Here is an 11,014-nt window from a genome sequence, read left to right on the forward strand (position 1 = left end):
TTATTTTGTGGATTATTGTGTGGCTGGAATCTTTTTCAGGTGCACCTCTTATATCCAAATTTCTTTTCTTTGCTTCATCCATCTCAGCCAGTTAAAAGTGTATATAACTGATTTTCTGAAATGTGGCCAAAGTCCATGTACTTCAATAGCTCTTAAACATATGGTTAACTTCAAGCATGTGTGCAGGGGTTTGCTGAAGAGAGATAGTTTGCTGAATCAGGACTTCCCAACACCAAGATTTTAAATTGCAAACAATCCTCTGCTTTAATGTGTTATAATTACTGCCTCCCATGGACTAAAAAAAGGTAACTATTGCTAGTTTACTCCTACAGATGAAGAAATTGTACTTGGATAAACAGAAATTTAAGGGTAAACCAAATTTTTCTGACACCCTTCTGTGAGAACTATCTTTTTACTTCTTCCTAATAAATAATAATGTAACATGAAAGGGAATAATGATCATAATTTCATGTTATGATTAAAAACTTATTTTTCTGGGAGAGATAGAAAAGGTCCACTTCTTAAAAAGAAAAGAAAAAGAAAATATTTGTTACAGCTTTTTCTTTTCTTTTTTTTTTTTTTTTTAGATTTCAGTATCTTCTAACTAAATGCAGTACTAAGATGATAATATATGTATGCCATCATTGACCAAATAAATGTCAGCCAGCTATCCAGTATTCTGGATACATAAATCTATGTGATTTATGGAGAAATATTTTCAAAAACAATGAAAGTGTGTATGTATGTAAAAAAACCCAAACAAACTAAAAAGGCCCAAACCAAATAAAAACAAACAACCCAAAACCTACCCACAACCAAATCAACCCAACCAAATCCCATTCCACAAAAAAAAAAAAAACAAAAAACCAAAAAACAAAAAAATGAAGAAAAAGAAAAAAATGAAGAAAAAGAAAAAAACAGCAAAAAATGCAGTTGGCTTTGTCATTCACTTATGTTCCTCCACGTGAAGGGCTAAAGGGGATAGGGCTGCCTGCCCTGTGTTGTTGTGGTTTTCTCCATCCTGGATCATGGGTAGGGTGGGGTGCAAAGTAAATTCCACAGAGCAAATGCATCTGTTGGAAGGTGCAGGCAAGGAGAAAGAGTCAGTGAGGGAAATGTTTCTTTCAAAATCCTGCTTAATATGCTGTTAGTGATGGAGTGCTCAAATTGCCTTCCTGTTGACAGTTGGGTAAGGAAAAAAAGCATCTTTTGCTATTGAAGTTGATACACTTAATACATTGTTTAAAAAAAAAAAGTTCTTCCCTTGTTTTTGTGTAAGGTGGTAAGACTTAAAAAAAATTGGGCTTTCTTATTTTCTTCCTACTTTTCAATATTCGTTTCCTCACATTCCATCTTCAAACCAGCTAATCTGTATCCCCTTCTTGTTGAATAACATTATCCTGACAACAGAGCAGTGAAAAAAGCCAAGACTGCAGGGCTTCTAACAATGCCAGAGGGCCCCAGGAATAGGAATGCCCTGAAAAAAATGTGCTTCCATCCAGCTGCCCTTCATATTGTTGTCTCCCTATCTAATTTACTAGAGAATTTCCCACTGGCTCTTGGCTCATTCCCAAATGAGAATGTAATCTTTTAAAGATTACACTGCATAATGGAGGGACAAGGAGCTCTTTATTAACTGGGATGGGGAGTCACTTGCTATTAGGCAAGGGAAGGGGATGGGATGTAGTCGTGTTTTGTGAGCTCTGCTTTCTGCCTCTTCTTGTCTTGTCAGCAACAGGACAACAGGTTGGGAGTGGGAAACCGCTGCAGCTGCAATGTAGAAAAAGAAATAATTGAATGTAACTCATGATTATGGCAATTACTTTTATAACATAAGGGATTATGCCATAACTATTATATTGCCAACAAGATTAAATTACTAACCTAATACCACAACATGTTTTCCAGGAAAATAAAAAAATAATTCTGCTTGTTCCAGAGTTGATGCATTCAAAGACTATTAATGCAGCGTGAAAGAGCTGAGCAACCAAGGAACCTGCAGGGCTGTCTGTACAGACGTTGTCTGAATTGGATCCCTGTCACTTCCATGAACTCTGCCAGATACACACCCTCACCCTTTCTGGGATGTAGAGCAATGTGGTACTCTGGTATTTTTAAATGCTCCTTCTCCTGTCCAGCAGATAAGCTTCTGCCAGTAATTGCTAATAAGGAAATAATCAGAAGCTACACCTGCAATGGAGAAATTCTTGAAACTTCACAAAGAGACCAATTTTGCTCATGTAAACCCACTAAACTGATTGGAAAGCTTAAACTTCAATGTATTTTCATACTGGGCTTTTCTTTTTAATACATATTTTGAAAATACTGCTTAATACAATGAATATCTGTATGTAAAATAATTTTAGATCACTTCAAGTGTGAGGTCATTTTTACTGAATATGCACATTGCTGAAATGTAATATGTATTTTGAGGCAATTTTTTTCTGGAATATGCAGTGTGATTTTCAATGGTTTTTAAAAAATATTCTTTTTTTCTACATGCATAAAAAGGTCATAAATGAGAATTTGTCATATAGGTGGTACAGATACAGCTTCATATAGACAGTTCATGATAGGAGTATAAGCTAACTTAATCATGAAGGAAGAGCAGTTTCCTTTTGTTCATCAGCTGGAAAATGAGTAGAAAATTTAATTTTGGAGACTTCAGAGATATATCATGTGTTGATCATTATGAGCAAATTAACTGGCTTCATGAAAAAGCCAGTTCTGATATTGAAGAGAAATGCAGGTTAACAATATAATTCTACAATATTTTAATTATATTTTATTTGGTATGTGATGAATGATACATCAAGCAGTTGATTTCATTTTTACTGTATGTACATTTAAGTATTTTCACACCACTGTGCTTTATGAAAATACCTGTTGTTCCACAAAGCTATTGGATGCATTTGGAAAGAGTGGACATGTATTTGTAAATCAACCTCTTCTTTTCCTGGTGAAGAACTGGCGTTATGGATATCAAATTGAGGGCAAACAGGAGCATGTTACTGTATTGTTTTGTCAGGATCAGAAACCCCTGAATGACAGCCTATACCTGATTTTACTATTTTTTCTCCCTTCTTTCCTTCTGGATATGTGAACAGAAAAAAAAGCAAATATGATTTCATGGTGGATATTTTTGTTCTGTAGCAGATATGACCAATGCAACACACAAACTGTTTGTCTCAATGACACAAACTCTTGGCTTTTTGACCTTCCTATTAATTTGAGCTTTTAAGAGTCACCTTAGGTAAAGGATGTTCTCAGTTACCTTCTGGGACTGAGAGCTCTGAGCACTATTAAGGTTTTATTGTAAATTGGTTTCACAATTTCCTTGTAGTGTCTAACCAGATGAACAAGGTTATATCTCTATTTGAAAACTACAAAACATTTTTTAGTCAGGTAAGGGTGTATTTCTATTCCCTTGGCTTGTGTCATTTTAAGACCATTGTGTTTCCAGTGAGACATCCTGTATTAGTTTCCTCTGAGGGCTTTTTATTTCTGTCCCTGGTGCATTAGTTCCTAGCTGGTAGAAAAAGTTACACGAGAAATCAACCTGTTTTCTTACATCTCCTATACCCAGGGCATATTAATAAGTCTTTGGTTGCTGCTTGCTTTTAGAAAGAAGATGGGTTTATTGCACATCTGCCGGTAGTTTGCAAAACGCTGGATCCTCATAGTGTCCTGTGTGCCCACCAGGCAAGTGTTACCTTTCACAGTCTGCCAGGAGGGAATCATAACCCATGGAAAGGGTTGCCAGATGCCTGAGGGCCATACCTCAAGCTGGCACAGGAGTTTCACCAGTTCCTGCTGTTCATTTGCTTTCCTGACCTCTTTGCATTGTGTGCTTAAACACCTTAAAGCCAGCCTGTGGCTCAGGGCTTTAACTGCAGGCGGCACTGCAACATGATCTGCTGGAAATTGTAAAGTCAGTGATACAGATTTGTGGACTCCTGTGTACCCCCTCACTGTTAATAGGTAATAAAATACTAACATTTCAGTGCGATGGGGGATTTTTTTGGCGTGACCCTGTGCTTAGCTGCCATCAACACACAGGTATAACATTTTTTCAGTTACATGAGAAGTACTTGAGTACCACCTAGATAGATACTGATGTGTTCAGAAGGTCTGGAAATAAAATTGGATGGTTTTCTTCATTTTGTTAGTGTTACAGCATGAACTAGTTTGGATATATCTTTTTCTTTCTTTTCTACAAATAATCCAGTGGAATTATTTTCAGCGCCAAAGGGAAATTTCTGTAAGACCTTGTCATAAGCCATGTTTTTGCATTTTTCTTGTTTTCCTGCCAATCTGTAACCTCCCTGTCTTTCTAACACTTGGAAAACTTTCTGCATATTTATGTCAGTTTCTGTGTCAGCTGATGTTGAAATAGGTTTCAAAACCACAGCCAGAACCTTTATTTACCCAAATATTTAGCTTTCAGTTTAACCTGACCCTAGACTGAACACATCTGAGTTAAAGTAGCCCAACAAATCAGCTGCTTTCTACCTCCTCTGACATGCGACTGGCTGTGTGGATACTCTTGGCTTGCCCTAAATATTATGAAGGGAGGGAAAGAAGCATGTAAAGGTCAGTGCTGTGGTTTACTTGAAGGACAGTAGTTTGTTATAAGCTGCTGTGACTCAATTGTTTTTGATACTCTGTTTATCATATCTCGGCTGAAAGAAGCTAGGGAAGCCTCTGAGTGTTCCAGCAGCTAGAAGAGGCAGGTCTCACCAGCTTTTGTTTTCATGAAGAAACATGGACTATAAACTGCTTGCATGAAGCATGCTACTTGCTATATGTCTGCAGAAGACCCGTGTTTGTATCCCATCTTCATGTAATATTGTAGGACACATAACTTCTAAATTATGAGGCTTATTTTGACATTAAATCTTTTCAGGTGGATGATTTTTTTTTTGCTTTAAAACAACAGTATTTTTACTACACATGAGTATAACATAGAAAGTATTCATTCCCTTTCAATGATTTTGTTGCTGGATGTAGAGACACAGCACTAGCATCTAGCAAGCAAATACATTCCTGTGGTGTTTTTAAAAGCATATGAGAAACCATATGTTTTCATAGGAAAACAGCTGTTACCAAGCATATGCTTTCTGAGATAGAGTGACAGTTATTAAAAGGTCAAAGTAGGACCATGGCTTGTCTTCTAAGTTGAATAAAGCTGGCAATAACTGTCTCTTTCAATGTACAGTGGCACTGCATGTAGATACTGCCATGTGGAGTTGTAACTGGAAGGAGGGAGACAGATTAACGTCTACAGCCTGCAGCTTGGAAGAGACAATATAAATCTCTGTCCTGCTCTGAGCTGTGAATGCCTCTGTAGGAGTTATAGTAACAGACAAATTAGCATAATGTAATTGGCTGGCAAGGTCAGCCCCTCTCCAGGAGCATTAGCAATGTTTACTGTAAGAAGAGACAGACCAAGTATTGTAGGGACATTGTGTGTCCTTTTTGAAGGAAGAATAATCATTTTGGACTCCCTACATCACAGACTTCACCATATCTTATTAAAATTCAGACTATCATATTTCTGCCTTAAAGCAAATAATCTAACAGAGCAACAATGTACATCCTCTAGTATCACACAAGTCTTTATTCTTTATGGTTTTGCTTTGAACCTCATTGAGTTTACTTTTCTTTTCTCTCCTTCTCTGTTAAATAGTTTTTCTCTGGGTGCTAAACTTCCATATGCATCCCTGTCAATACCTAATAAATCTTGTTGAGAGAATTAAAATTTCTGGTCTTATTACATGGGACACAGTGAATCCAGACAAACTTATCAGCGTTCTTGTTTGGCCCTTTGAAAATGAAAACTCTGAGCAAAATTGTGGGCCAGCTCTAGCAATTCAGACTCACTGGATTCAGCTTTGCAAACTTTGTCACAGCTGTAGGTGAGAAATGTGAGATGATGTGTTTTGAAGGAGATCTTCTATTGAGTCACAAAGAGCCCTGGCTTTTCAGCCTTTGTTTTCAAAAATGAAAATTTGTAGCAAGCATTTGAAATGAGTTCAAGCATTCAGTTATGAAAATGTTAAAATGTTTGAGAAATGGCTTTCAGAATATCATACAGGGATCACATTACCTTTTTGTATATAATCAACAGGAATGGTGAAAATTGTGATATTTAATACTGTCTGTGTCAAGGAGTTGCCACTGTAATTTTCCTAGATAACTGGCAGAAAGGCTAAAACATACACAGAATCACCTTCTGAGCACTATCTTATTGGAAAACCTCTTTCCTTTTGCTTAGACAGTGTGATCCAATGTCAGAGCACAGTCCATTCTGTTGTCTTCTGGTAATGAAGAAAAATCAGGTAGCATTTCCTGGGCCCTGCAGTAGCTATTTTTTGAGTCTTGTGTATTAAAAATACAAGTCAGATTGGTTTAAAATGAGCAGTGTTCAAGATTGAAGGGCAATATTGTTCTTCTTTAATGCTGAAACCCCAGAGCTAGCTGCTCTTGAGAACAGGATTATAGTGCTACTTGTGCCAGGCTGGAACTCCTGACCCTCTTCTCTGTTCTTCAGCTTTCAGGTATCACATTGCTTAGGTTGTAAACATCCCATGGACAGCCTTTCTAGACAAAAGGTGCTGTGTGCAGGAGAGCACTCAGAATTAACAGTTCTCCAGGTGCAGCTAGGTTGTTGCTAAGGATTCCTGCCTGCCTTGTTTCATTCATGGCTTAGCTGAAACTCCTGCCTGAATCATGTTTTGCCCCTTGAATGAAGTTATCGATCTGCCTGGGTCACACCAGGAGGACCAATTATACAGGAGAGTGAATAATTTTTTACTTAGGAAAAGGAGCATTGTGGCACCTCAGATGCAGTGAGAACTTTGCCGAGGCATTTCAGAAGCATGTGGTACTCTAAAGGAATGGTATGTAATTTCCCCAGGATGGCTCCACACCACATTTAATTAGTGTGACTGGAAGTGTGTACATCTGGATGATTGTCTGGTAGCATTATCAAATATAGTGCAGCTTCTTTGTTTTTCTCTCCATTTCCTCCACCCAGGAAAGAAGCTGAACCAAACATATCCTGCTTTTACAAATGAGAATTTTCCCCCTTCATCACCACCACCATATAACCTCAGTAAGATTTTTAGCCCGACTCTTCTGAAATGGCTCATAATTTTTAGTGCCCATATTTGAATGTACAGCCAGGAATCCTTCAAATGGATAAAATTTTCTGCAGAAGATGAGGTCCCCTTTTCTGAGGAATAAAACCTGCAATGCTGTCTGGACTTTCTGAACTTGAGTATGCAGTCATCATTTTCCTTTACTGAGTCACATGTCTTTCTCTCATGTTTGCAGCTACCAAATAACTGTTCTTTTGTCTCACAATACTTCTAATAGTATTCATCATATAAATATTTTCTGTATTGGTTGAAGTATCTTGATTATGATTTCTTGTCATTTTTGTGAGTTTGAAATGCATGCTACTCTAAAGCATGTGGAGTTCTCTTACAAAAAAACCCTTCTGTTCTATCACTGCTGTGTTACATTGCCTTCCTAGGTACACTGTGTTGTCCTTAAAAGCTGTGGCTGTCCCTTCTCATCACTTCCAAGCACTGTGTAGCTGTTGAGGATCTTTGTCCTGTTTTATATGTAAGGCAGAATAATGTGAAGTAATTTGATCAAAGTCATGCAGTAAATCTATACCAGGTGAGGAAATGGATGGCTGTGCAGTTCCTAGTCTACCTGACCTGCAGAACACATTTGTTCTGTACAAGGCGTTATAATTTTGATATTATCCGCTGTCCCCATCCTGGGAAGTTATGTGTCCAAGCTCCATACTAGCTTGCTTACTTGTTCTTTTTCCCATTAACAACAGCTCTTCCAGACATCTCCATCTGTGTTAAGACCAAGTCACATGCCTTCATCAGTGGATGGTCAACTCTGTTTCTTGCAGAAGAGCCACTATTAGTTTCTTTTTCCCAAGCATGTTTATTCTCCTAGTCTTACTTTTTTTTTCGCTTGCCTGTCTGTCACTTGCTGAAATTAAGGCAGAGGTGGAGAAGGGCTGCTTCTCCTTAACCAGACTGCTTACCAGCTTTGAGGATTCAGAGAGCACTTTCTTGTAATCTTTGTTTGTCAGTAGCCCTTGCTGTACTCAGTAGAACTTCCTTTAACTAGAAGTGTATCTAACATTTTTCCTTTGATGTAGACAGCCTGTTTGCCTTTCTAAACCTAACCTTTTTTAACACCTATGGCTACAAAGGTTATTAATTTTTCTCTGAATGCTTCCAAATTATGTACTTAACTATATTTAAGTTCTTTCAGTTCAAGATCTAAACTAAACTAGCTCTCCTCTCCCAAAGCATCAGCCTAAAATCAGTTGAAGTGATTGTGGATCCTGCAAAACTGTATGATTACCTTTGTGATTACTTCCCAGGAGACCTGGTGGATGAACTTGATCCTGACTTGACTAACTGATTTGACTTGACTGGATCCTGAGTTGATTAACTTGATCTCCGTATTCCTTTATGATTTTCACCAATCAAGATGATTTTCCTACCAGCTCACTTGAAAACCCACTTCAGTGGTTAAACCTATGATCTCTTGTTATGTTGCAAATGGTTTGTCTGGTTCTTTTTGAGACCATAATTAACCTTTACTCCTGGACCTTTCCCAGCCTTTTGTTTGAGTGCCCACGCAGTACTAGCCTGCCTGGCCCAACACAGCTGGCACAGTGGGCTGGGAGTAACAGAATATTTGGGAGATGCATTTTATTACCAGGGTAGCAGCATTTCCACTTGACTTCTTAGCAGAAAAGTTAAACCTGCTGGTTTTCTGCTTGAAACTGCCTGAATGGAAAATCACTGTCTGTTTTGTTGCTACCATCCTTGCTCTCTTTACCAACTGCTCTGTCTAAAATATGTTCTGGTCATTGAGTGCAGTCAACAGCCAGGGCTGTAACTCATGCGTGATGCCAATAACTTATGCCAGTGAAATCATTGATGAGAATTTCAAAGAAACTTTAAATAAAATACAACAGATTTAGATGCCAAAGTGTTGTCTCTGTGAATTTGCTGTTAACAAATTATAAATGGTTTGCATAATGTTGAAAAGCCTAGTGCCTTCAGTTAGCAGTATCAAAGGCTTGTTTAAAGCAATTCCTGGAGGAGTGCCTCTCTCCCCCTCTTTCCCAGCTTTCTGTTTCACGATGGATAAAAACAAGACTCCTTACAATAAAGGAAAGCCAGGTTTTCAACTACCCTCTGACTGGCCTCCAGATCTGGCAGCTGCCTTTGGATGTCTAATTGCTTGTCCTGAAAAAGTTGACATGCACCTACTTTGAGAAGGTTCTTTGAGTACCCACTTAATATGTGCACTCTGTCCGATTTACAGATATGAAATGATAGTGCTGGAAAAAACTCAAGCAGAGATTATAATTCTGTTTATTTGAATTTTTATCTGTTTATTTAAACTTTTCTGGTCTTCTCAATTCATAGATAACTACTAGGTGCAAGGAAACAGTGCAAAGTAAAGGACAAGGCATTGGACTGGGAGAAAAGAGCTCTTGCATTGAGTGCTGATATTTGGCTGAACAAATCCAGTTCTCTTTTTATTCTTTCCTCTTTCCTTGTTTTGTCTCTGGACTCTGAGGCTTGTGGACAAGTGTTCTCCATCAATGTGTCTGTATAGGTTTTACCACAGTAAGGCCTTGATTTCAACTAAGGCCTTTAGGAATTACACCTAGTAAGTATCCTGGCAAATTTATTTTCTTCTTTTCATGTTTCTTAGCAGAACTTCTCCATTTGAAATGCATGGCAAGCTCCCTTGTTTACAGCAATCTAATGGGACCATAATTCTGTCCCCGAGATAACATTACAGATATAAGCCACTTTTGCCTTAGACAAAGTTCTATGTAGAATGTATTTTCTTATAAACATGCTTTTTATAAAAGGGTTTGTTGTTTTGTGTTTATTGGTGTTCCATCTGCTCTAGAGAATACATTTGAGAAAAACTAGCTCCAGCATGGCATATAATGTTTCATTAGCAGGCATAACCTTGTTTATTTGCTTTTTAAAATTGTATTTAGAAAAGGAAATCAGTTTGCACCATTGACATGCTGCCAGGTTCCTGTTTATAAATGTCACAATAGGCAACTTAGAAGAAATGAAATAGTCAGTTAATGCTTTTGCATAAAGAATTAGAGAACTGGGTAGAGCCAGGCAGCCATTTGTGCTCCCCCTATTTTTTAGCCTCCCAATTAGCAGGAGTTAATGTGGTGTTAGCAGTGCAAAACACCCTGAGTGACCCAAACTGGACTTTTCACACTTAGTGTTACTGATCTTTAGTTGAACAGAAGAAGCTCTTTGTGCTATGTTGCTTTAGTGGCTATATTGGACAAGTAATTGTGCATGAAACAAGCAACCCTGAGGAAAAATGGGAAATATCTGTAGGAAACTTCAAGACATAAGCATGCAATCTGATGTCATCTTTTCCCATAGAGAAGCTATTTCCTTTCAAACTCTGGTGAGACCGATCTTCCAAAGTTTCCTTCTCCTTTAAAATATGTTCCCTTACATCACTTTTTTTCCTTTGCACTAGTAAATGGTTTATCATGAGCACCTCTGGTATACACCATATATTCCTTACTGTGTATGTAAAGAAGGCTTCATGTGTTGTAAGCGTAGCCTGGACAGACACGCTGTAAAGGGCACGAGAAGGGTAGTGGGGGAAGAGGGGAGGGAATTGTGGAAGACAAGGGTCATCTTTCAGTATTCATTTCTACTGATAATTAGAGGGCACCACTGAATGACTGTAATTAGATCATGTCAAAAAAATTAAGATAAAAGACCAAAAATTCCAAGTATCCTGCATTTTGTTCATAGTATCAGAGGAGTCAGAGCATTTGCTTAAGCCAGTAGCCAAAGTGGAGGACAGGCAGGGAAGCTTCTCTTGCCTGTGGAAGTAGTTCATGGGCATTTGCCCCAGAAGGTGCCAGGAAGGGACTGGAGGAGGTGACAGTGCTCGAGGTGCC

General features: G+C 38.2%; 1 protein-coding gene across 10 annotated transcripts in view; it reads left to right on the plus strand.

Moving 5' to 3' along the window:
- Positions 1-11,014, plus strand: part of CREB5 (cAMP responsive element binding protein 5) — a 256,957-nt gene that overhangs the window by 65,980 nt on the left and 179,963 nt on the right. The gene's annotated exons all lie outside the window — the stretch shown is intronic.

This window comes from Lonchura striata, chromosome 2, assembly GCF_050655825.1.
Source record: "Lonchura striata isolate lonStrDom1 chromosome 2, ASM5065582v1, whole genome shotgun sequence".
NCBI lineage: Eukaryota > Metazoa > Chordata > Aves > Passeriformes > Estrildidae > Lonchura > Lonchura striata.